Source organism: Lepus europaeus, chromosome 6 (genome assembly GCF_033115175.1).
Source record: "Lepus europaeus isolate LE1 chromosome 6, mLepTim1.pri, whole genome shotgun sequence".
NCBI lineage: Eukaryota > Metazoa > Chordata > Mammalia > Lagomorpha > Leporidae > Lepus > Lepus europaeus.
Window position 1 is genome coordinate 77,979,291 of NC_084832.1, and position 24,671 is coordinate 78,003,961.

Here is a 24,671-nt window from a genome sequence, read left to right on the forward strand (position 1 = left end):
ATGCTCTGTTGGCAAGGCTGTAGGACAAGGGGCCTTCCCATGCACCGCTGGTGGGAATGCAAACTGTTGCAGCTCCCAGGGTGGGGAACTTGGCAATAACAAGCTAAATTGCACACACATTAGCTCTCTGATTTAGCAATCCTGCTGCTAGGAAAATACCCCTAAGATAGGCTGGCCAAAATACAATAAGATACAAGTACAAGGCCAGTCAGTCCAGTATTTTTTGTGATGGCCATAACTAGAAAAACAATCCAAAGTTCCAACACTAGGCAGAAGCTGAAGAAACCATGGATTCGTCAGAAGCACACACTGGAGAACCCTGCATTACCAAAAGAAATGAAAGCTATTTTGTTCTACTATGGGGCGACTCCAGACTATATTGTTATCTAAATAAAAAAGCACAGTTGAGCAAAGTGTGTGCATTGTACTGCCATACATACTACAGCTGGAAACATGTGTGTACCTGCATGTATCCATTGCTTTGCTATTTTAAGATTTATTTTATTTACATGAAAGAGTGACAGAGAGAGGGAGAGAGAGAAAGAGATCTTCCATCCACTGGTTTATTCCCCAAATGGTTTCCATGGCTGGGGCAGGACCAGGTTGAAGCCAGGATCCTGGAACTCCGTCTGGGTCTCCCATGCTGGTGTCAGGGGCCCAAGCACTCGGGCCAACTTCTGCAGCCTTCCCAGGTGCGTTAACAGGGAGGTGGATCAGAACGCAGAGCAGCGGCAGCTCTCATATGGGACGTCAACTTTGCAAGCAGAGGCTTCACTGTGCCACACGCCAGTCCCCACAAGGCAGACCAAAAACTAATAAAACCGGCCACCTGTGTGGGAGGGAGGTCACAGGGTGACAAAGAAGGTAATAGAAGCTAGATTACCTTGTTTTATAGATTTGAATTTGAAAACAACAAAGGAATGTTTTCTAAAACAAAAATGAATGAAAAAAGAAAAATGTGCTCCCCAAAAATATTGAAAGGAAAATAAGCCACAGGAACCTAAATGTGCACAAGTGTAGGGTCTTAACCACACAGAAAGGAATTATTTCATGTGACTCCAGCACACAGTAATCAGACTGCATTGCTGGCGGATTATATGGCCCAGGAACTGAAAGAGTCACAATAATCCTTAAACTGTTCCCAAAATTATTGTTAGCAACAGTAATGTTGTTAGAATGTTACTTACTAAATTGTTGCTATTATAATTGGTGGTGTTATTTTAGAGCTATGATGCATATAAAAGTATTCTTTATTTTAACTATAAGTATGATAAAATTATAATCCAGACACACACAGTAAGGCAAACCAAATAATTGATTCTAATAATCTCTAAGAATATAAATTTTCTTTTTTTTTTTTTTTTTGACAGGCAGAGTTAGAGAGTGAGAGAGACAGAGAGAAAGGTCTTCCTTTTTCCATTGATTCACCCCCAAAATGGCCACTACAGCCGGCGCACCACGCTGATCCGAAGCCAGGAGCCAGGTGCTTCTCCTGGTCTCCCATGCAGGTGCAGGGCCTAAGCACTAGGGCCATCCTCCACTGCCTTCCCGGGCCACAGCAGAGAGCTGGACTGGAAGAGGAGCAACTGGGACAGAATCCGGCACCTCAACCGGGACTAGAACCCAGGGTGCTGGCACTGCAAGTGGAGGATTAGCCAAGTGAGCCACGGCACCGGCCAAGAATATAAATTTTCAACATAAGAGAGAAATACATACTGTAAACACATAAGGTGATTTTTATTACAATTTTTTTCTAGCTCTATCTACAGGAAAGGTCTAGAAATAGTCATCAGCCTGGCAGCAGTGAGTTTCCCCAGAACCCTCATTGTGGTCTCGGAAGATCATTTCCCCTGATAAAAAGCTGGAAGTCATGGGAGACATGGTTGTTCACGTGTCCGTGGAAAGATGAACCTGGGACACCCTATCATACGCAAATACAAGAAAGCCATCAAATGATGGCAGATTCTTCCGGGGGCTGCAAGTGTCCCAGAAGGGATACTTCTGGGCAAGAGGAGCCCACTCGATCATTAAAAGGATTAATCACGGCCGGCGCCGTGGCTTAACAGGCTAATCCTCCGCCTTGCGGCGCTGGCACACCGGGTTCTAGTCCCGGTTGGGGCGCCGGATTCTGTCCCGGTTGCCCCTCTTCCAGGCCAGCTCTCTGCTATGGCCCAGGAAGGCAGTGGAGGATGGCCCAAGTCCTTGGGCCCTGCACCCGCATGGGAGACCAGGAGAAGCACCTGGCTTCGGATCAGCGAGATGCTCCAGCCGCAGTGGCCATTGGAGGGTGAACCAACGGCAAAAAGGAAGACCTTCCTCTCTGTCTCTCTCTCTCTCACTATCCACTCTGCCTGTCAAAAAAAAAAAAAAGAGAGAGAAAGCAAGAGCAAGAGAAGAAAAGCTGCCCATGCCCAGCAGTCCCCTTATGGAGAAAGGCGTGGTGCCGTAATTGAATATGTAAATAGGGTGGAGCTTGGGCGGAGTTTAGTGTGTGTGAGGTTTTCTGGGAGTCCCGTGGCACCTCCACATGGAGTTTAGTTAACACACGTTCATCATGGTTTTTCCTCCTTCCCAGTCCTGGAGATGCTGGTGCATCATGGGAGAGTGGGCATACTGGACTGACATGCAAGGAGGTGGAGTTAAAGCACAGGGCTATGGCCGGTGCCGTGGCTTAACAGGCTAATCCTCCGCCTTGCGGCGCTGGCACACCGGGTTCTAGTCCCGGTTGGGGCGCCGGATTCCCCTCATGGGGAGCTTCTCTCCTCTTGGGTTGCCTGCCCTCGGCCTGAACGTATAGTCACTGTCCCTCTATAAATCAATCCTGCTGTCGGTGAGCACCTTCCTTATGCCTCTGCTTTTCGGGGGCAAGGACGTGGAATGAAACCTGGGATACACAGTGCTACAACAGAATGAGACACAGCCCACATTTTAAATCCATACACTTATAGTAACACTAAATGTACACACTTTGCCAGTCACCAGTGGAGAATGCCAGGGAACCCTTCAATATGCTAAAGATGACTAAATACAGGGAGAGAAACAGACGAGCACGTTTTCTGTGTTTCCTGTTTGAACTGCACCTCGTAAACACCAGTCTTTCTAAGATTCCCATCAAAACACGACAGCAGGAATGCGTGTGAGTCTCCTGGGGCTGCCGTCAAAAGCTCCACAATCTGAGCGGCTTAAATGACAAAGTGACTGTCTCCCACTCCGGAGGCGGAAGCCTGGTGTTGGCAGACCGAGCTATCTACGCAAGCCCTTGCTTCTGGTAGGTCCTTGGCTCGTGGCAGCACAAGGCCAATCCCTCTGTGTCTACATCTGCCCTTGTACATGCACCCCCAGTCATGTTGGATAAGGGGCCCACCCCACTCCAGGCTGACCTCTCCTGGACTGGTTCCATCCGCAAACAAGGTCCCATCCTCAGCTCACGAGGAGCCTTATGGTGAGTGACTCCAAACTTCACAGCGACAGCACCAGACCCTTTCAATCATTTTTTTTTTTAACCAATAGATTTATTTATTTCCACTGAGAAACAAAATTGTAAATATTTCTCATGACAATCTGTTGTTGTAAATGCATCCATTGTGGAAAGGCTAAATTGAGCTAATTACTATATGCATCATGTCTATTTTTCTGGTGAGAACACTTAAAGTGTACTCTCAGCAATTTTGAAGAATACAATACATTGTCACTAACTATAGTCACCGTGTTGTACAATAGATCTTTGGAGTTCATTCTTTCTAACTAAAATTATGTGTTCCACTGATTGGACTACTTTTAAAAATTTTATTGATTTTCATTTTATTTGAAAGACAGACATAGAGATAGAGATAGAGATAGAGATAGAGATAGAGATAGAGATAGAGAGAGAGAGAGGGAGAGAGAGATCTCATCTGCTGTTTAACTTCACACATGCCCACAACAGCCAGGCCGAAGCCGGGAGCCTGGAACCCAAGCCGGGTCTCCCACATGAGCAGCAGGGACCCAGTACTTGAGCCATCGCCTGCTGTCTCCCAGAGCGTGCACGAGCAGGAAGCTGGCTGAGAGAGGACTGGAACCAGGCACTCAATGTGGGATGTGAGTAACTTAACTGATTCATTAATTGGTCAGTAAGGCCCCCCACTGACCAATCTGGCCGTCACAACACACGGGACAGCCAGATCTCCCTGTGCCTCCTGTGACACAACACGACAGGAGGTACAGAGCACTGCTTTGGAGGGGTGCGATTCTGCCTTGCAGAAAAAAAAAAAAAAGCAAGCAAAAGAAATGTGAATTGGAGCAAGTCTTTAGCTGTAAGATGTACACTAACAATTTAGAGGACGTAGAAGTGAGAGAAGAATGTGTTAAACGACACCTTGGGTACGCAGTCAGCAAAATCCAGGATGTGAGAAATCCCGTAGGACAAAAGACCTGGTTTCCTTCAACAGATGTTAAGGAAAAGAAAGGGAAGGGGAATGGGCGACGGCCCTTAAAACAGTTTATCAGCCAGTTTCTATGTGTGTCCCAGGTTTGGGCTTTGCTTTGAACAAACACTGTTTAAAATAAAACCATGTAAAAGACCATCGGAGACACTTATACATTGGCTGGATACTTGATGGCGTTAATAAATTATTCGTTTTAAAGTGTGACCATAGTTTTGTCCTAATTTTTTAAAAGTCCTTATTTTTAGGGGAGACATACTAAAGTACTTACACATGGAAAGTTATAGCGTCTTGGGTTTGTTTGAGAAGTCACCTGGGAAAGGGGCGATAGGCGGGGCTTTGGGGCAGGATACACTTGGCCATGGACTGGCGCCCAGAGGGGAGGCCCTGGAGTTTCACGCTTCCCTGCTTTCGTGTGCTTGCAGCTCTTCAGAATACAACGAGACGGGTGAGGTGCTGCTCCCACTGCAGAAGTCCTGTCTGTCCATCTCCATCCGGGTCCCCTTCCATCTTCCCTTCTGGGATTTCGCTCTCCATTTACTGCCTCTGGGGATACCGTACATCTCCCTCTCAGAGTCATCTTCAAGGCACGGAAAAATTTTTTCCATCTCCCCTTTCTCCAAAAAGAAAATCAATTCAGGGAAACCAACTTCAATTCCGCTGATCTCTCCCCATCCACCCCATGTTTGGCCCAAACCCTGTTTGGCCCAAACCTCACATCCTGGACCTGAGATATCTAATCCCTCGTCTTCCGCTTGCTCTCCAACTGCATTTCCACGATGAAATACCCAGCACAGGCTACTTACGAAGGAAAGATGTTCTCAATGCAAAATTGGCTCTCCCCACTGGTTCAGCCTCTGGTGAAGGCTTTGCTGCTGCAGACACCTGAGGTGGCACAGAGCATCACATGCAGGACACGGTGTGTGTCTCCTTCCGTGTGGGCTCCTACACACCACCAGGACCTAGCCATGGGGGCTCCACCCTAACCACCCAATCCAACCGCCTCCCAAGGCTCCACCCCCAAACACCATGATTGGAAAGTCTCACCAGCCTCTTTTTCTTTTTTTAAAGGTTTTATTTATTTATTTGAGAGAGTTACAGATAGTGAGAGGGAGAGACAGAGAGATAGGTCTTCTTTCTGTTGGTTCATTCCCCAAATGGCTGCAATGGCCAGAGCTGCGCCGATCTGAAGTCAGGAGCCAGGAGCTTCTTCTGGGTCTCCCACGTGGGTGAAGGGACCCAAGGACTTGGGCCATCTTCTACTGCTTTTCCAGGCCACAGCAGAGAGCTGGATTGGAAGAGGAGGAGCAAGGGCTAGAACCGGCGCCCATATGGGATGCCAGCGCCACAGGCAGAGGATTAACCTACTGCGCCATGGTGCCAGCCCCTTGCCAGCCTCTTAATACCATTAATGTAACACTTTGGGGAGCCAACCTTTAACACACAGGCCGTTAGAGGACATTCAACTTCCAGACTTCCAGTGTCATCTGGCTGCTGCTACTGGAACACGGAGTCCCAGACACCTTCAGCCTCCTCTTCCTCAGCTCCTCAGCCACGTTCCTGCCTCTCAGATGTACTGGACCCAGCTCCGTGTCACTCTCCGGCTGTACTCGCTGGCCTTGGCCATCTGTCCCCTTCGCCCAGTGTCCCTCTCTCCCGACCACTAGCACCTGTTCCCTTCCAGTTCCTCTGACTCCCCTCACACTTCTCCCTCCCCCGACTCGTCTCACATCTGCAGGCTGGCCTTTAGCATCAAGCAGTCTGATGAGGCCCCCTCACCAATCGTCGCACTATACCTGCTTCTCTGCGTTTGTACTGCTTGGAGCAGATGGCAATTGTATTTTTGTTTGTTTATTTCTCAGCAGACTCCGAGCCTCACTAGGAGGTGAGTCAAGTCTGTTTTGTTCATCCCTGTCATCCCAGCAAATAGTACCATTCCTGGCACACAGATACTTGGAAGATATTTGTTGAATGAAAACATTAAATGACACATTCATCAGATGATTAGCAAAATTAGTATAATTACAAAATTTGAAAAGCGCTATGGGGAAAAAAAGGCATGTTGGAAAGTGACTGCTTTGAGAGGGTCACCAAAGGACCCACAGAGAATTCGTGTCTCAGGAAGTGGGGGGGACCAGCCGGGGGTCAGGAAGGAGGAGGAGGGTAAACATCATGAGAAAAGTTGGCACAGCCCAAGGAAAAGCCTCCAGGAATTAAAAAATGTAGATTTATTGATTTTCAGTTTATTTGAAAGGCAGAGAGACAGAGATCTTCCACTGGTTGGTTCACGCCCCAAATGCCCAGCCAAACCCAGAAGCCTGAACGAAACTGCAAACTGGTCTCCCATGGGGGTGGCAGGGACCTAGATACTCAGGACACCGCCTGCTGCCTTCCGGGGTGCACGTGAGCAGGAAGCTGGAATCAGTGGCCGAGCTGAGACTGGAACCCGGGCACTCTTATGTGGGCTACAGGTGTCCCAAGCAGCAAGCCCTCTCTCTCTCTCTCTCTCTTGCTCTCGCTCTCTCTCTCTGTCTCAGGACTTTTGAAACCAGAAATCACGTGGGGATCAGGGAGGGACTCGTGGTTTCCGATAGGAATCCGTGGGTGTTTCTCGGGAGGGAGGGAGCCGCAGGAACCCCAAGCTCAGTGCCATCCAGGTCGCATCACCCAGTCGTTCGCCAGCAACCAGGGAAGTCGCTGCCAGGCTGCCTATCCCTCTCCCCTTGTACGCAGGAAGCCTGGGATGCCTTAGAGAGCAGCGAGGACTGTGCCAGCCTGGGGGTCAGCTGAGCCGGGGGAGCTTTTCTCTGGGTCCCAAAGGGTTGCTAAGCTGCTGCCCGACCTCTCACCTTCCTGTGCGCTCCAGGCGGTGCTGGCACCAACACAACCTCAGGCCCTGCCCAACCACCTCCCGCTCAGCAGCACTCCCGCACGCGCAACTCCGGGCCTGGCCACAGGGACGGACGGATGCTCGGAGTGCAAACACGGCTTCCCAAAAGGCAATTCTGAGGACAGGAAATCTGAGTTCCAGGCTCCCAACAAGGACTAAAAGCCATGGAAGGATGGGGCCGGTGCTGTGACACAGTGAGGAAAGCCGCCTCCTGTGGCGCCGGCATCCCATATGGGCGCCAGTTCGAGCCCTGGGTGCTCCGCTTCTGATCCAGCTCCCTGCTAATGTCCTGGGAAAGCAGTGTGCTTGGGCCCCTGCACTCACACGGGAGACCCAGAGGAAGCTTCTGGCTCCTGGCTTCAGCCTGGCCCAGGTCCGGCTGTTGTGCCATTTGGGGAATGAACCAGCAGATAGAAGATCTCTTTCTCTCTCTTTCACTAAATCTGCCTTTCCAATAAATAATCTTTTTTTAAAAAAAATAATTTTACAAATAATTTATTTTAAAAAATGGAAGGATTACAGGTGTTTCAAACAGTCTTTGAGGTCACACAGTCCTTGAAGGTACATACACACACACACACTCACACACAGCAGAGACTTCTGAATCCCTCGGCTTCTAGCAGCCAGTCCTGGGAAAGTGAAGAGTAGCAGGCGTCAGTGAGAGGGTTGCCCTGGGGTGACCGCTTAATGCCATTTACAGAGTGAAAAATCAGAAAAAAAACAAGATTCCAAGAATAGTACACCTGAGCTAGTAGGCAGCCATTACAATTATGGTTACCAATAATTTTTAATTGTTTGGAAAATGCTAATTATGTAAGGTTTAGTGGAAAAGGGAAAATGAATAAATAACTTTATATGGTAGGAAGTAAAATATTTGTGTTCCTATCCATACATTCATACTAGATAGATGAATACCAAGGAAAAAGATTAGATAGAAATCACAATTCTAGTTATTTCTTGCTGACAAAAATTGTCATTTTAACTTGATTTTTTAACCTTAATTCTGTTACCAAGCATATTACACAATCATAAATAAACACTAAGAATCTTTGGGTTTATTTTTTAATTTTTTTAATTTTCTTTTGCTTATTTTGGTAAAATACACATAAATCTTATGATTTTAACTGATTTAAACACACAGGTCTGTGGCCTTAACACATCCACATCCAGGTCATCTTCATGTCCCAAACAAAACTCTGTCCCCAGCCCCCTCCCCCAGCCCCTGATAACCACGTTTCTGTTCTCTGTCCCCACGAATGTCAGGCTTGTAGGGAGCGTTCGTGAGTGGACGCACCCTCGCGCAGTATCTGCCCTTCTGTGCCATCCTTATTTCTCTTAGCAGCATATTCTCCAAGGTTCATCCATGCTGGATTCACTTTTTTTTTTCCAAAGATTTTATTTATTTACTTGAAAGGCAAAGTTATAGAGAGAGGGAAGAGACAGAAAGAAAGGTCTTCCTTCTGCTGGTTCACTCCACAAATGGCCACAGTGGTTGGAGCTGGGCTGGCCTGAAACTGGGAGCCAGGAGCTTCCTCTGGGTCTCCCATGAGGGTGCAGGGGCCCAAGGACTTGGGCCATCTTCTGCTGCTTTCCCAGGCCATAGCAGAGAGCCAGACTGGAAGAGGAGCAGCCAGGACTTGAATCTGCGCCCAAATGGGATGCTGGCATGCAGGCAGAGGCTTAGCCTACTGCCCCACAGCCCTGCCCCCTCGATTCACTTTTGAAAGCACCTTGGTGTGGTTCTTCCATTCTGTTAGGTTGCAGTGCACATCTACAGATCCCCAAGCTCTTTAGCATGGGATTCAAGGAACTGAAATATTATGTTCACAAAGTGAGGGTTCGCCCCACAGAGTCTCAGGAAGCAAGGGCAAGAGGCCATGTTGCCTGAGAAATGTCACCTCCATTCTGCCTCCTGGAGCATCAAGTTGCTGAAGGTCTACCTTTCTGGAACTTTCTATACATCATGAATCTCAGAATGAGTCATCATTCCTTCTGAACCTTGGTGGGCAAAGTTTGGCTCCTGATCCTCTTCTTCCTCCACAAGTGTCCCTGTGTGCATAGGATTTTCCCCATCTTGCTTCTTCTGCTTCTTTAGGGTCTCCTACCAGCTCCACGTCTGGTCCTCAGCTTTGCCAGGCCAGGCAGGAGACCCCCAGCCCTGCTCCACTCCCTGGATCTTGCAAAGACCCAAAGAGCAGGGAGCAGGCCAATTAAAAAGCTCAGGCCGGCGCCATGGCTCAACAGGCTAATCCTCCGCCTTGCGGCACCGGCACACCAGGTTCTAGTCCCGGTCGGGGCACCGATCCTGTCCTGGTTGCTCCTCTTCCAGGCCAGCTCTCTGCTGTGGCCAGGGAGTGCAGTGGAGGATGGCCCAAGTCCTTGGGCCCTGCACCCCATGGGAGACCAGGAGAAGCACCTGGCTCCTGCCATCGGATCAGCGCGGTGCGCCGGCTGCAGCGCGCTACCGCGGCGGCCATTGGAGGGTGAACCAACGGCAAAGGGAAGACCTTCCTCTCTGTCTCTCTCTCACTGTCCACTCTGCCTGTCAAAAAATAAAAATAAAAATAAAAATAAAAAAAAAAGCTGAGCACACCAGGAAAGGGGAACATTGAAGGACAACTCCACTGTGCTTAGAGAGAGAGAGAGAGAGAGAGAGAGAGAGAGAACAGTGTGCAAATGTTTCTTTCACACTCTTTCGTGCTGCTTAGGGAAGACGGACAGTTGTTTGGAAGGGGTTTAGCAACTGCTCATTTTGAGTGGCCTCTTGGGCAGGGAGCAGCATGAAGGAGGAAGAACGCCTGGAAGAGAGCACTACTATCATCCAGGCGCTACCCCCATGCCTCTGCTGTGCGCCCCGCAAGACGCCCAGGGCCCGCGAGGTGCACTTGCAGAATCTCTGCAGCCCTGGAGTACCGTGTTCATTTCGGAAAACACGTGTGCCGGCTTGGCGCCTTGCTCAGGGGAGCGGAACATAAACCAGGAGGGAGGGGGGAAGGGCAATGGCCCTGCTTTTCCAGTTACGTCCGTGAGTCCGTGCGCTTTCCTCCTCCCCCTCCCGCAGCACTGTTGGTGGGAAGTCCCCTTGGCTTCTGCCCGCACCCTGCCGGCACTCCCTTGGGATTCCATGTTCCGGTGCTAGCCCATAGCAGGTGCTCTCCAGCTCAGCGGTGACGCCCTGGCCAAGCAGAGAGAGAGAGAGAGTTGCCATGGGAAGAGCAAGCAAGGTCTCTGTGCACAGCACCCGGCCTTGGCCTGGATTCCTCAGATTTCCTGGAGAAGGAGGAGGGAGCTAAATACAGAGTCTGCTCCGGGAGCAAAAGTCAAGGTAGGGCTGGCAGAAAACTAGGAAGCCCAGGCACATGTCCAGCAGGCAGCCTCATGGAAACATCTACTGCCAGGAAGATGGCAGAGGAGGAGCCTCAGCAGGCGCGCCAGGCACCGGGCACCATCCTGGGGGCTTTCACAGACCTGGTCTCCTTTACTCCTGCTCCCAAATCCCTAGCAGGATCCTCTGATTTCCAGGGTCTCCAGAAAACGGAGACTCAGTTTACCACCAAAACCGCAGTGTGGGAGCCCTGATGCAAACTGGGGGCGGGAGGCAGGCAAGCCTTGTCTGAGAAAATAACATGCGTGAATTTCAGCTACTTGATTAATGAGTGCGCTGATACATTGTGAACATTCAGTTGTTGGTGGTGTGCCTTTTTGCTGTATCATGACTTGGCCCTAAAAGGTATTTCATAAAAAAATACAGTTGGCAGGGTCCTTGGTCTCTAAAATGAGACAGTCATTTGGGGGTGGGATGATTTAGGAGGAGGCGAAGGTGCTTTGGAGCCAGGGATCTGAGTGTAGATCTCAGTGAACTTGATCTTGAATGAGTGTCTTCCACATTCTTGACACCTAAGGTGGAGACAACACACCAGCATTAAAGTCTACAAGTATACGGCATTTACCAGCACATTCATTGTAGATGCTCGGGAGATTAATACATGAGTGATTAAATATTATTAAGCTTTAAAATGCACACCTAATTTATCCAAAAATATCTAGCATTGATAAAGGAAAAACCCAATGATTAAAGAAGTCATATAGGGCAAGCATTTGGCACAGAAGTTGACACTGTCAGTATCAGTGATCAGAGTGCCAGGCTCCAGTCCCAGCTCGGCTTCTGAGTCTAGCTTCCTGCTAATACGCACTCTAGGAGGCAGCAAATGACAGCTCAAATATTTGGGTTCCTGCAGAGACCTGGATGGAGCTCCTGGCTTCTGCCTTCCACCAGTTTCAGCTGTTGTAAGCATCTGGAGAAGGGACCAGTGGATAAGAAAATCAATCAATCTCTCTCCCTCTGTCTTTTCAATGTTTTTTTTTTAAGTCAAGTTCTCCAAGAACAGCATTTTCAGTGGATCTTGGGCAGGGCGGGGTGCGGGCATTGGGCTCTCACAGCCTTACCCGCGTGGGTGAGCGGAGGTGGGCGTGACACAGGCCTTGGAGCTGTGGGTAAGCTGTTGGACTCTGGGCCGGAGAGCTGCGGCCGAAGCCCCCTCCTCATGCTTCAGGACTGTGCCGTGATTTGGCACGCGGTTTTTAAAGTCTTCATCCTTGCAGAGCACAAGGACGCCAGCGAGCTGCATGCGGTTGGTGGGGGGACCTTGACTGAGGTGTGGCCTCGGGCATGGGAGAGGTGGGGAGCCAGCCTGCCCGAGGGGGCCAATACGCTCCTACAGGCATTGTGGTCCCTCCCTGACACGTGGGCATGGCATTCCGGAGAGGCAGAAAATCCTCTTCCCTTCTTGGTGAACCAAACTGCCTGGTTTTTATTATGAGTTATCAATACACTCAGCTGTTGTCTTTATTGTCCCATAAAGTTAGCCTGACAGCCAAGGAAAGCAAAGGTAGCATGTAGCCTGAATTTATTAGCCAGGCTCAGGTTCTCGAAATGGCTGTGAAAGCTCTGGCTGGCACTCACGGAGGTTTTTGTTTTCCACACTTGCTCAGTCCTCCGGGGAAAAGACGAGCAGTGCTGCAGAGGAGCAGCTCGTACCAGGGGCAGCTTCCTCATCCATGAAATGTGGAGGAGGGGACTCCGAAACCTTCCTGTAAGACGGCACTAAGAGATGAGTTTCAATCCATGCATACTAGGGATTTTCACAAAGTTCGTGGACATTATGAAATTTATGAACAACCTGCATGGATTTCCATTAAGTTCAGCTTCCAATTCCATTTTTCCATGAACTTTTGGAAGTCCCTTCCCATGTTGGAACTGCATAGCAGTGAGCAGATCAGCAGTTCCCAAAATCCATGCGAACTGAAAGCAGTGACTTGCAATTCAGATCCCTGGTTCCCATCTGCTGTGCTGGTTGAGAGGCTATTCCGGTGGAGCCCAGGTATCTGATTTTTTAGAAAGTTCCCCTTTGTGATTCTGCTCATCCGAGATTTGACAATATTGATCTGCCAGGCTACTTTTGTAACATTCCATATTCTAAAAATCTGGTTCCACTCTTAAACCACTGTAATCTGAAACCCACGTTTGTGTGAAGCTTAGAAATCACTTCCTACAACCTGAGGAAGGTCTCCAAAGAATGGTGCCTTTTTGCTTTTCCATGCCCATTTTCACCAGAGATGAAGGCGTCACCATTTCCTGGTCCCCACAGATCTCTTGGCATCAGAGAGAAGCAAGGACACGTTGGTGGCATGGGTCCAAGGCCTGGCCTGTGAACTGGCAGCATTGGGCTCACCAGAGAGCGCTAACAAAGGGTGACTCTGGGGCTCCACCCCAGACCTCTGAACCAAAATCTCCACTTTCTGGAGTGGCGTTGTGGCACAGGGAGTTAAACCGCTGCCTGAGACACTGGTGTCCCATTTGGGTGCTGGTTCAAGTCCCAGCTGCTCCACTTCTGATCCAGCTCCCTGCTAATGCACCTGGGAAAGCAGTGGAAGATGGCCTAAGTCCTTGGGCACCGGTACCCATGTGTGGGACCTGGAAGAAACTCTTGACTTTGGCCTGGCCCAGCTCCAGCCTTTGCAGCCATTTGGGTGACATGTACCAGCAGGTGGAAGATCTCTTTCCCTCTCTCTCTCCCTCTCTCTCTCTCTCTCTCTCTCTGCCTTTCAAATAAATAAGTGAATCTTTAAAAACAAACAAAACCCCTCTGCTTTCCCAGGATCCCAAGGTGACTTCTGTGCACATTCAGGTCTTAGCTAGCATCATATAGATTGCTGGTTCTCAGCTCGACTGCACCTTGCAATCATCTGGAGATTTTTTTTTTTGACAGGCAGAGTTAGACAGTGAGAGAGAGAGACAGAGAGAAGGTCTTCCTTCTGTTGGTTCACCTCCCAAATGGCTGCTACGGCGCTGTGGTGATCTGAGGCCAGGAGCCAGGTGCCTCCTCCTGGTCTCCCATGCGGGTGCAGGGACCCAAGCACTTGGGCCATCCTCCACTGCCTTCCCGGGCCACAGCAGAGAGCTGGACTAGAAGAGGAGCAGCCAGGACTAAAACTGGCACCCATATGGGATGCCGGTACTGCAGGGGGAGGATTAACCAAGTGAGCCACGGTGCCGGCCCCAGTCTCTTATGTTCTTATGCGTATTTAAGCATGGTCTCTTTCTGCCCAAAGCTGGATATGCATAGTGTGTCCATTGGAAATGATGCCCATCCATTCTGGAAAGTAACAAAAGGTCCTAGGGAACACTTCAGTTCTGGGAATTTCTACTCCATTTGGGTCCTAGTGCATCAAAATTCTCACAAAGGGTGATGTAACTTAGCAATATAAAATAAACATTATGCAAGCTGTATGGAAGTCCCTCAGAATCCTAGAAATGCCATATGATTCCACAATTCTACTTCTGGGTATATATCCAAAGGAAATGGACTCAATCCCACTTCTGGGTATGTATCCAAAGGAAATGAACTCAATCCCACTTCTGGGTATATACCAAAGGAAATGAACTCAATCCCACTTCTGGGTATGTATCCAAAGGAAATGAACTCAATCCCACTTCTGGGTATGTATCCAAAGGAAATGAACTCAATCCCACTTCTGGGTATGTATCCAAAGGAATGCAGAAGACGCTTCTGCACTCTCACAACACAATCCACAACAGCCAGGACATGGGAGAGACCTAGATTCCCATTAACAAATGAGGAGGTGAAGACAATGTGGCACCCATACACAGTGGAATACTATTCAGCCATAAAAAAGGATGAAGTCCTGACTTTTGTAGCAACATGGATGGAACTGGGACATCAAGTTAAGTGCAGTAAGCACAGAAAGACAAGCATAATGTATTTTCACCTCATATGCAGAGGCTTAAAATGTTGATTTTATAGAACAGAGGCAGGGGTAGGGAGAGGAACATGGGGAGGTTGCATAACAGGTACCCAAACTCAACTCCATGGGAGGAAGAAGCTATAGTGCTCTGTAGCACAGAAAGGTGACTAAAATTCACATCAGTTTATTATGTATTTATAAGGAGCTAAAAGAAAGAAGTTTGAAGTTTTCCAACACAAAAACAAGATCAATACTTAAAGATCTGAAAATGCAACTGACCCTGATTTGATCATTACACATCTTAGACACGCATTGAATTATCACAATCTACGCCATCAACAAGTACCACTATGTGTCCAAAAAAGGAACTGAGAAAATAATAACTACAATAATAAATAAATAATAATTAAAAATACTACTACTACTACTTGAAAAGCAACTCTCACCAAGCCCTCGCCCACGCCCCAGCCCCCAGTCACTGCATCCAGCCGGTGGTCCCCCCACGGGAGTGCCGGAGCACAGAGAGCCCCGGGTGGCGGGTGGAGGGCTCAGCTCTGACTTTGGTTTGGACACAGCTCTCCTGGTGTTTTCCCGCCTGGAAATTCGCGGAGCCAGTGCACTTTGGGGAGGACAAGAGAGGCTGTGTGGGAGGCAGCTCTCCTGGCTAGGGCCGCCCCATGGGGCTCTCCGCCAGTCCTCGCCCCCAGGACCCGCGGGCGCATCGTGGGCGGGGACCTGAGCAGCACTCCAGCCGCCTCCGCCCAGGCCCAGCGCTGAGGACTGAGGTCCACGGGGATCCAGGGCTGTCGCTCCGCGGGTCAATAGGAGGCTTTGGAAAAGCTTCACCGTAAAAATAGCTCCAGGAAACTGGCAGCTTCAAGGCGCCGTGCTTGTGGTGGGTGGTGGCCTCTTTGCGCACCGTGGCCTGGGAGACTCCTTGGAAACACACCGCAGATTCCAGATCACAGGCAGCTGCCAGCTGGAACTAGCAGCTCCGGGGGCGCTGTCACCGGCTGTCTTCATGCCAGAGCTGGGGTGCCTGCATCCTGAGTTGGACACAGTCCGCAGAGGGCTTTTTATCTGAGATGGAGTCTGGAGAACCAAGAACAGCGACAGGTGTGACCTGGTGACGCCCCAGGACCTGGTTTCCTTGCCGTGACGTGTATGGATCGGTTGATTGATTGAAGAGGCAAGGAGAGAATGAGAGCTGTCCATTCCCCAAATAGCTGCAGCTGCCCTGGCTGGGCTGGGCTAGAGCCAGCGCGGGGGCCAGGAACTCATGCAGGCGCTTGCTGCTGTTCTCCTTAGCAGGAAGAAGCTGGAACTGGGAGCGGAGTCAGAACTTGAACCCAGGCGCTGCAGTGTGGGCGGCGGCCATCCTAACAGGTGCCAGTGCCCTGCCCAGTGAAGCGCGCCGAGCTGGCGTTTAGGTGGGAGTGGGGATAACCCGGCTGGGCTGACTGGGGAGGGGTCGCCGTCCCTGTCCGCTGAGCGTGGCTCTGAGGAAGATGCTCGGCTTCTGGCCCCGCAGCTGGTCGGCAAAGCAGCGGCGAGTTCTCTGTGGTTCACCAGCAGGCCCTGGTGCTGTGTGCTTCTGTTGGTATGTCCAGTCCAGGAGAAGGGAAGAGAAAGAAACGCTGGTGAGACTGTAAGATGCTATTTCAGGACAAGAAATAGTATTCTGGGTGAACCTGAGGAAGTCAGTTCGTGAAGTTTTAGACAGAAGCAACCAAAAAAATAATAATAATAATAATAATTGTACCCAGTGACAGAGCCCAAGAGGATTGGCAATGACCAAATAGAAATGAGGTCTGCCTCCGACTCCGAAAGGCATACGCAGCAGCTCGGTGTGCAAAGCAGTGCAGGCTGTAATGTTCAGAGCCAGGCTGCCCACCGCCTCCCCACCCAGGAGCACAGAGGAAGACACACTTGGGACAGGAGCAGGGCAGACCGACTCTGACACTATTCTTCATTTTCTGAGTGCTTCCTGCGTGCAAGACGTTCTGCAGGATCCCAGGACGATGAGAAGTTCGCATTTTGACAGCGAAGGACTTGCTTCTGATTTTAATGGTAAGAGCTCCTACTGCTATAATTACCATGGAGCAGCGACTGTACTCAACTGGGTGCTCAGTACCTCACTGAATCCCTGTGACAAAGTCATGAACTAGTCGGCCCTCTTGGCAGCTAAAAGTGAGGACGGTACATCCAGATCGAAGCCTGCCTTGGTCATTGTTTGCTAGGTGACCTTGAGCTGGTGCTGTGGCGCCAGTGGTGCCTTGAAGCCGGTGCTGTGGCACACTGGGTTGAGTCATCGCTTAGGGAGCTGGCATCCCATATGAGCACGGATCCAAGTCCTGGCTGCTCTGCTTCTGATTCCCAGCTCCTTGCTAATGCACCTGGGAAAGCAGTGGAAGATGATAGGAATGTTTGGGCTCCTGCCACCCACACGGGAGACCCAGAAGGGGTTCCTAGCTCCTGGCTTCTGGCTCTGACCTGGCCCACCTCTGGCCATTGTGGCCATTTGGGGAGTGAACTAGTGAATGGCAGATCTCTCTCTCTGTCTCTGTCCCTGTCTCCCCTGCCCCACCCCCAATACCCACACACAGAGAGTGCTTCCATCCCCTGATTTGTTCCCCTCAAGCCTACAATGATCAGGGCTGGGCCAGGCCAAAGCTAGGAGCCTGGAACTCCATGTGGGCTCCCACGTGGGTGGCAGGGGCCCAAGCAGTTGAGCCTCCCAGGATGCATTAGCAGGAAGGTGCATCAGAAGCGGAGTAGCTGGGACTCAAACCAGCTGCAGTGCAGGATGCAGGAGTCACAAACAGCAGCCTGGCACAACGCACTGCAACGCCTGCCTGGACACATGGTTTCATGCACAGACGAGTTGCAGAACCACCAGCAATTTTCTGATAGCAGCTGGGAGTGGGTCCCCCGTGTGCTAACCTCTGGGGGTGGCTGGCCCATGAACACCAAGAGGCCAGCTTTCCTCCCTGTAGCCTGGAGAGCAGACCTGAAATGCAGGATCCAACATCAGCCCTGCAGACAGGAGCTCCTCTCTAATGGAGCAGCGACAGAGACAGCCTGCATCACATTCCACTCCCTAGGCTGCAGGTCGCCTACCTACCCTTGGGGTGTTCAGTGAGACAGAGAAAAAAATTCCGTCTGAGTCACTGTGACTTCTTAGTCTCTTTGTTGAAGCAACTAGGCCTATATTCTAGAAGTTGACTAGTAGATGGCTTTCAAGTAGGGATGAATGTCATAGTCACACAAGGAACTTTAAAAATGCAGATGCCAGGGGCCCACAAGAGACCTGAGGAGTCAAAATCTCTGGGAATACAACATGGGCTTTTTTTTTTTCTTTCTTTTTTTTTTTTTTTTTTTTTTTTTTTTTTTTTTTTTTGACAGGCAGAGTGGACAGTGAGAGAGAGACAGAGAGAAAGGTCTTCCTTTTTGCCGTTGGTTCACCCTCCAATGGCCGCCGCGGTAGGCGCGCTGCGGCCGGCGCACCGCGCCGATCCGATGGCAGGAGCCAGGTGCTTCTCCTGGTCTCCCATGGGGTGCAGGGCCCAAGCACTTGGGCCATCCTCCACTGCACTCCCTGGCCACAGCAGAGAGCTGGCCTGGAAGAGGGGCAGCCGGGACAGGATCGGTGCCCTGACTGGGACTAGAACCCGGTGTGCCGGCGCCGCAAGGCGGAGGATTAGCCTAGTGAGCCGCGGCGCCGGCCACAACATGGGCTTTTAAAATCTCCAGGGGAGAATCTAAGGCCACTCTGTTTCCCTTTCCACCAAGGGAAGCAAGCAGGATAGTTTGCTCCAGTGGTCAGACTTTAGAGTGCAGGCTCCCGCCAGGGTCTGCAGCTGGGTGGGGGACACAGAGCGTCAGGAAAGGCAGCTGGTGCCCCAGCCTTCCCAGGGCCCCTGGGGCACTGCTGTCTCACCCCATGGGCCAGCACTCAGCCCCTCCTGCTGTTGCACTGATGGTGCCTATTTATCTCCAACTGAGCCGTGAGCAATTTGAATGCAGTGACAATATCTGGTTCTGTTCTGTGGCCCCCACAGCACCTCACTGGCCGTGCATCCAGCGGGGAGCTCAGTGTGCGTAGCTGATGGAGTCTGGTGATCGGACAAGTTGTGGGTCACGAGCAAATGGGGCGGGGTGGATAAATGAGGAGTCCTTCCAACAGCAGGACAGGGCTGACAAAGTGAGTTCTCAAAAGCTTGATATTTTGAGACAAAAAAAGGATGGCTTGCAAAAATGCATATTTACAAATGTCCTTCGTTTAGTGTGAAAGGTTGCCACGGAGACTTATGAAGGTGACACCAATTTCTGGCTTAAGAGCGTGTCGGGGTCCTGTTGTGAAGCCAGGTCGACTGCTGGGCGGATGCTGCTGCTGCTGCAGCAGCTGCTGGCACTGGGTGGCACCTGCGGCTGCTTGGGGACGGAGAGGAGAATGCCTTCAACACAGCAGCTCTCCCCGCACCAAACATGCTATGTTCTCTTCCAAAATGGATAATTAGGCAAGGCAAACAGCATCTGTCTCCCTGAGATCAAATCCTCTTCATTTCAAAGCTTTCCCATATGTGAGCCGCCCCAGCCCCCAGCTGGCATTGGCTGGCAAGGCTTGGCCTTCACAGTCCATGGACTCACTTCCTCCTCCAGATTCCAGACAAGTGGGAGGAGCTCCCAGGGCCTTCGTCCAGTGCCCAGATCTGCTCACAGAAACAGCCCAATTAACAAGAGCGCTGGCATTGCTGCTGTTTCGCGGTGGGTGTTCATGGTGCTCATAATTGCCTGTTGCGTGGAGGGAAGCCTCTCCCAAGCCAGGAAGACTGACCCCAAGCTCCACCTGAACTGCGTGTTCTCAACTCTGCTGCAGAGACATCAAGAAAGCTAAAAAATCCAATCGTGCAGAGATGGCATCGAGGGAGAACCTATAGCCCTGGGCTCCATGGGAAACTTTCTTCAGCTCTGAAACCTAGCGTGGCTGCTTTGGGGGCTGCTGGATGAGTCCTTCAACAGGCTCTGATGGGGGATGTGGAACTGAGCCTCGTCTGGTGCTGCCGTGTCGCTGACTAACACAAGTTTCTCCAGGAACAGGATGGCTCTTTTACTTTACTCCTAAGGGATTGCTTCATACTGGAAGCCGCCTGGATGACATATTCAGTTGTATGTTGCTTGTGCTATAGGGAGGGAGGGAGGTAGCAAAAAGGAGCTTAGGGTTACCGGCACCTGTGCTACTGCCCAGCATGCACCACGCCAGCCCCACACCCATCATACACCTGATGCCATGACACTTCCCAGGTGGCCAAAAAAAAAACCCACACAGAAATGAGTGACGTGCACTCCCCGCTCCCAACTCCACCCTTTTTTGAATATTTGATTAAGCCACACCCCTGAACCGCCCTCCTATGCCTCCATATAGTATAAAAGGACTGCCCCCAAGCCCTGTTAATTGCATCTCTGCCTGCATTTATTGCTTGGGTGTTTACTTTGGCTTTAAATAAATCCTGCTTCCCTGACCACCTTTACTGTTTACTCTTCTTTGGATTCTTTCTCGTGGGGAGACAACCTGGACCAAGCCTAGCCAGGGACCAGACCCTGCAATACTTGGACCCCGGGTCAGCTTTTTCCTCTTCTGAGTGTCCTGGAGCCTCCGCACCTCTGGGGACTTGGCATCTCCCTGTCTGCCCCTGAAGAGCCCCTCTGTCATCAAAGAGTACACATGGTTTCTAGAACACTGCAAGACACAGCCAAGCAGCTGCTCCAGAGGCTGCGCCCGCAGGGTCTTTTGCTTCAGGTGTGGTGCAACGGCTTTTCTACTCTCATTCCAAACCAGGAATTAAAGTAGATTAAGAGGTGTGTGGGTTGAGAAGGAGCATAAACACTAAATTGATCCAAACTGCTTGGAAAGACGACTTAACTCTGCTCCCCGCCCCACTTACCTTAATTGGTAGTCTAATCTAGGCTGAGTGCTTGGCCCAGACAGTGGCAGAAGTGGGGGCTCAGTGAAGCGTCTTCAAAGGTGCTTGGAGCTTATGGATGAGAACCACAGACCAGTAGAGCACCATCGCAGTCACGGGAGGTAAGGAAAAGGATGCTGGGAGTTGTGTTAGTATAGCGGGCAGCTCCCGCACTGCCGTGCAGTTCCTCACTGAATTTGGGATGGAGTGGGGCCAGGTGCGCACGGAGTAAGGCAAAACCAAAGGCAGAAGGCAGCGCATGATTGCCAAGACCGCGCCCTATCTGGGCCCTCTCGCAAGTGCCTCTGAATGGCAGTCACCACTCAGCCCGACACACGGTCTCCATGCACGCAGGCTTTGTCCTGGAGGCATCTCATGTCCTCTTTCAAAGAAGGCCACTCTGTTCTATCAGGGGCTTTCTGATACTGGCCCTGAGTTAGCCAGTGGTCCATTGCCCAAAACAGCACCCATGCTTGTTGACTGCAGGCAAAACCCAGCCAAGAAATTCCCTGCCCACTGCCAACCCAGCTCCCATGGATGGGATCTCCATGGGCCTGATGACAGTCTGGGTTGCTATCTTTTGTAGGGGTGTAAGGGGAGGGCCTGGAGGTGGGAGGGGCTTGAGGGGGGAGAGGTGGTTAGTAAGCTCCAGAGCTCTGGGATCTGCCAGGTGTGGGATCAGGCCTGAGCTCCACCACTTGCCACCTGTGTGATCTCTAATAATCTGTTTCTCATCTGTGAAAAGGAAATAGCAGGGCCGGTGCTGTGGCGTAGCGGGTTAAAGCCGTGGTCTGCAGTGCCAGCAACCCATATGGGCACTGGTTTGAGTCTCAGATGCTCCACTTCCCATGCAGCTCTCTGCTATGGCCTGGGAAAACAGTAGAAATGGCCCAAGTCCTTGGGCCCCTGTACCTGCGTGGGAGACCCGGAAGAAGCTCCTGGCTCCTGGCTTCAGATCAGCTCAGCTCTAGCCGTTGCGGTCATTTGGGGAGTGAACCAGTGGATGAAAGAGCTCTCTCTCTCTCTGTCTCTACCTCTCTCTGTAAGACTTTCAAATAAATAAAATAAATCTTAAAAAAAAAAAAAAGGAAATAACAGTAGTTCCTATCACATGGGGTCCTTGTGAAAGTTAAACAAGATCCTGCATAGAGGATGAATAGCACAGACTCCTGTCCATACTAACACTGCTATTGTTAACAATGCCAAACTAAGCATTTTAGGGATGGCTGTTCAGTGCAGTGGTTAAGAGGCCATTTGAGGTTCCTGCACTCCATGTTGGAGTGCCTAGGTTCAAGTCCCAGTTCTGCTTCCTCTCCAGCTTCCTGCTAATGGACCTCCTGGAAGGTGGGAGATGATGGCTCCAGTACTTGGGTTCCTGCGACTCATGTGGGATGACACTCAAATGATGTTCTTAGCTCCTGGCCTTGGCCTGCCTCAGCCTCTACTGTTTGGACATTTAGGGAGTGAACCAGAGGATGGAAGATCTTTCTCTGTATGTCTGTCTGTGTCTTTGTTCAGTACTCTGTGACTTTCAAATAAATTGCTTAAAAAGTTTTAAGAAAAAGTACATGAAAACCTTTAGACAAATTACATTAAATGGAGTTTAATGAGCAAAAATGATTGTTTGGTAAATTGGGTAGCCCCCAGAACTAGGATAGGTTCAGAGTGAGTCTGCCCCACCACCGGGGAAGGTTGTATGTATAGCCAGAGAAAAGGAAGTGACACAGAAGAGGGAAGTGTGAGGTACAGAGACCACTCACGTGTAACCGGCTACAGCTCCCAACTGTCTTATTTGACCATGGTTTGAACAGTCGACTACTTGTGATTGAGAGCTGGCTGCTTGTTACGAGAGTAGCTACCGTGTATGTCCACATCAAGTTAGCTTGTAGTTCTCTGTGTAAAGAGGAACCTTTAGGCCAACTTTCGAATAATTATGGAGGCAGCTTTAAGCCAAACAATTCAATTTACTGGTTATAATAGTCATTGTGATATTCAAGAGCACAGAGTTGGACTGATCAAGTTCATCTTTTATGCCACACTGGCACCATTGTCCCTCCCCTGCCTTCCTGCCCTTGCTCGGCCACCTCAGAGCTGCCATTTTCATCCACCATATTCATCCATTCCCTTGTTTTGCTTGCTATGGTTCTGTCTTATGTATTCACCACAACAGGATATTGCTTCATTTCACTTTGTTTTTGGACTTTATAAAAAGGGTATCATGCTCTATGTAGGTTTGTAAGCCTTGCTTTTTCCACTCAATGTTACCAACAAATATTCACACCAAGTTACCAACATTCATCCATGTTGATGAATGTAGCTGTGGTTAGTCCATTTTTCATAGCTGTGTAATATTCTGTCACATAAATGTTGTACAGTATATAAAGGATCTTCAGAAAGTCCAGGGAAAATGCAAATCAGAAAAATCTGCCTGGGTTTCAAACTATTTTGCATAAAATAAACTTATCTTTTATTTCATTTTCCACAGACTTCTTGAATTATGCCCATATATATATTTCTTCTATTCTTGGGCATTTGGAGGTATTTGTGTAAGTAGTTTTATTGAGATATTGTTTATGTAGCACACAAAGTCACCTATTTAAAGTATACAGTAGTTTTTTAAGGGGTTACAATAGTTTTTAGCATATTCAGAGTTGTGGACTCATGACTGCAATCAATTCGAGAACATTTATCTCACCCCTAGAACATTTATCTCGCCTCATTTTTCGCTTTAGCAGTTACTCCACGGTTCTCCTCGTCCCACCAGACTCTGGCAACCACTAACTACTTTCTATTGTGGACTTGTCTATCCTGGACATTTCATATAAGTGCAACCATATGGCACGGGGGCTTTTGCGATTAGCTTCTCTCGCTAGGCGTGGTTTCGAGTTTCATCCGTGTTGTAGGATGAATCCGTCTTTAGGGTGATGAATGATCTCCCACGTTTTCCTTACCTGTTCGTTCGTTTATGGATGTTTGGACTGTTTGTTTATATTTTTTCGCTCTTGCTAACACTGTTATTGTGAACATCATACCGCGTTATTTTCTGGGCACACGTGCAAGAGTTTCTCTAGAGTTTATTCTTGGAATAAAAGGTGGAAAATAAGGAAGGCGAATGTTCAATCATGCAAGATAATGCCAAATTGCTTCCCCAAACATCTTACCAATTCTCACTCTCACCAGCATAGGAAAGAACACCACTGACCCACATCCTGGCTGAGACTTGGCATGGCCCCAAGTCCTAGTTTTTGCAAAGGTTGTTTACCTTTTTTTAAGCAAGCAAACCACTGCTCTGCATTTGACCTATTGCCTGATAATGAGATTCTAATGGAGATCCGGAAAGAAGTGCAGCCTGCCCGATGGCTCTTTCCATAATTAGCAGCTCTTCTCTGTAATGGTTCTAGCTTTTGCTTCCTGACCCACAATTCACATGTTACTGTTTATACTAATATTCTTCCTTCCCAGATGGGCCCTATGGTTCATCCGCTGGCTGGAACCAGAGGCCCACACCACCCCTCCCCAGGCAGAGAAGAGAGAGAGAGCTGTGCTGTGTCCTTGGTCCCGGTCATTAACACCCACGCCCTTCACACACACACACACACACACACTGCTATCCCCTGGGCCTCTGGCCATGTCCAGATGGGAAGATGACAGCACAGGAAGCCGATTTGATGGCTTCTAACCCACAAAGAAAAACCTCTCTTCATCTGAATGGCTCATCCTGGGAATGCCAGCACAGAACACTCTCAGGATTCGCTTCTCTCCTGTCCACTGATTTCCAGGTCATCAAATGCACGTTATGGTGGATGCGGTTAAAATTCCTCTGCACTGAATTCTCTCCAGAATCTTCTTGTATTTACTTACTATATTTCCCATTCATCAAATTTCAATTTCAGCAATAGTGTTTTTCTCTCCAGAGAGCTCTACAAAGAGCTTCTCTGATAAACACTTCTGAAAGAGACTAACTCTGAAAGCAGGGGGACACCCGACACAGAAGAGAACATAAGCACCAGGCGGACCGGGACAGGGAGGAGCTGATGGAACTGGGGGCGGGGCGAGGAGGTACTTGCAGACCAGACAGCTGCCCTTGGAGGAAGGCCCTGCTGTTCCAGCTCCGGGCTTCTGTGCGGCAGG